Below are 2,885 nucleotides of genomic sequence, written 5' to 3'. Positions count from 1 at the left end.
CCTACTCCTACTCATCATGTGAAATGGTGATATTGGTGTTTCGGTTGCTTCCTGGCCTCTCCGGACTCTCAAGCTCTCCTTTCACCGCTTCTAGCACTCCAACTCTTACTCTCTACCCCACAACTCAACTAATACCTAAAAACTATCTAAGTCTACCTAAGTCGAAGAATCTAAACCAGACACACACTCCCTAGACTCCCTCTAAGACCTAGAGAGTCCTCCACCCTCTGATCCTATCTAAATATAAAATGAGACTCTGGCAAGCCAAAGAATCTCTATCCTCAAGGACTAGTCTTGGTCACCTACCTAGGATTTTCGTCCCTGGTATCGGTGCCAATGTTGGCGGATATGCCGCGAGACGGACGTCAGCACAGCAAGAACTCACCTAACAAGATTTGTCAGCTAAGGATGAAGCTCGACTCGCAGGCACGTGGAAGCAAGCATAGGGTGTCAATCTACACTCGACCAACTCTCGACTAATTCCTACAGAGGTCTCTACCCAATGTCTAAGCTACAGTCTTCAGGAGTGCATAAGAGGAGATTTCCTACAATGCTTCTAAGAGCCAAATACCCATCAAACGTTCTCGAAACGCCACAGAACTTGAAGTAGACCCTAATAACACCAATAGGTTGCTCTCCCTAAGGTCTATGAACCAAAATCTCAACCCTAAACACCTAGTGCAAAATCGCGTAGAATGTCTGGTCGAAATTTGCAGGTCATCGTTTCCAAAAACTAAAGTGCCTAATGTGTAGCTCTACTCAATGCGAACGCGTGGATATGCTGAAATGCAAAAACGGATAACGTATGCACACCGAATCACCAGATGAAGCTCGTAGGTCGAGCTCGCAAAACCAAATCGTACGCCCGCAATGTAGGTATCGACCCGTAGCTCTCGTCGGGGGCAACACGCTGCACTTCTCCGCACTCGATTCCGACCATCGATGCACGCGTAGCGTCAAGATGAAGCTCTCACTCTCTTTCGTACACAGTACGCTCACTCACAGACAGTACTTTTTTAAAATGACAAAGGTCTTTCATTAAGGTCAAAAAGTGGTATAAATACCTTACAATCTCAAACCCTAATGTTCCAATTTAACCATCTACTCAATCTAAATGTCAAAAACGGGATACAATCTGGAAACTTCTGTAAGCCCCAATATTTACAAAGGTGAAATATCGGGTTTTCTCAATAAATGAATAATTACAAAAAATAATATTCCGCCGAGCAGTCATTTTCCGTAGGGTGTGTCCAGCCGCTAACATAATTGAACCACCAATTACGCTAATTTTTGGGCCAAAAATGGACAAAAAAGAGGTTAAAACGGGTCTTGGTTTGATTGGCAATTGATGTGTTAAACACACACACACATACACACACACACACACACACACATACACAAACATACACCCCTCTTCATATTTTTTTACTTTCTCTCTCTCAGATTCACACACACACACACACGTCCAAAAAAAAAAGATTTTTTTTTCTTTCTTTCTTTGCTTCTCACACATATTCCACACGCCCCATATACTCGATGCTCGCACGCATGTACACACGATTAGACACATTTAGAGCAGATACATTCGAGAGTTAGGTTTTGCCAGATTTGAGTCCGATTGTACGCATAAACCTCAATATAGTGCATATTTTTATTTTAGTCTACATTCGACGAGTTGACTAGGTTTAGAGGCCTATCACACGCCGAGAGCGCACATATGATGGCCATGACCACTTCGTGCTCTGAGTACACATTGCTCACACTTGTAGGCGAGCACAAAGGCCGGCCCTTTTACACGGACACATATGGACATTTCTTTGTCCAATGCCGCACCTCCTTTGGCCCCACACAAACCCTCCAAGTGGTGCGAGTCCTTCTCGATGACACATGGGATGGCACATTTAGAGATGACTATCGCGCCACGTATGTGGTCGACCATTTGATTAGTCTAGAGGAGATAGAGCAGTACACACAGATGATTGCCTTGAGGCCTTCGACCATCCCGTGCAGGTTACATTACAGCGGGTAGGTCCTCAAGTGATCTATATAGATAGTGCTCAGCGCATATATCGATTAGAGTGTTGCACTAGTAGACGCCTATCCACAGATGTTGTGACACTAGTTGGCGAGCCTAAAGACAGATGCTACATGAGCACCACAGACATTGAGCTTTACTTTTTGACTTGTGGATTTCCGTACAATCCTCAACCCACCCAGCGCCCTACTTCGAGTAGGAGTGCCTCACCTCCTTTAGACACAGTTCCACCACCCACATCACTAAGGAAACCACCGCCAGGATTCTCCTCACCTAGACTTGATTTGCCGCCAAGCGTTTCGAGCTATCAAGAGTCTAGAGCGATGTACATGGCGATTGCTAGCACTTTGCGTACCACTCAGAGTGAGCCACAAAAAGAGACCCAGAGCCTTCAAGACACGTACTTTAGAGAGTCTCAACCTCAACACCTTGCACCATCTAGAGACCCATGCCAGCCTTTGATGACACAGATTAGAGAGGATACGAGAGAGTCTATGACGACCACATCACCCCAGTTGAGAGCACCAGAGGTAGGGCTTGATAAATCACCCAGTGTAGATATGAGTGCCCCTAGACCACTGACCCCCACCCTTTAGACATTTTCTGAGACCAGAGAGACTAGGGATAGCATGAGAGATATAGAGAGTCAGATATTTCATATAGTAGGCCGATCTCCACGAGGGGTTGCATATTATGTTGACACTTATGATCACCCCTTTGTGAGGCTAGCCACCTCACAACGCATGATGTCTACACCTAGGCAGATTGTGAGAGCCTACCCACAAGCCGATAGAGCAATTTTTATTGATGAGCTCGGAGAGCAGTATCTCTTGATTGAGACCCTTGATTT

General features: G+C 45.4%; 1 pseudogene; it reads left to right on the top strand.

The window, feature by feature from the left end:
• The first annotated feature begins 1,717 nt into the window (after window positions 1-1,717).
• Window positions 1,718-2,312, top strand: LOC147454970 (uncharacterized; annotated as a pseudogene).
• The last annotated feature ends 573 nt before the right edge of the window (window positions 2,313-2,885 follow it).

Source organism: Adiantum capillus-veneris, chromosome 7 (assembly GCF_014529385.1).
Source record: "Adiantum capillus-veneris isolate H3 chromosome 7, ASM1452938v2, whole genome shotgun sequence".
Lineage (NCBI taxonomy): Eukaryota > Viridiplantae > Streptophyta > Polypodiopsida > Polypodiales > Pteridaceae > Adiantum > Adiantum capillus-veneris.
This window is presented reverse-complemented; position numbering and strand designations above follow the sequence as displayed.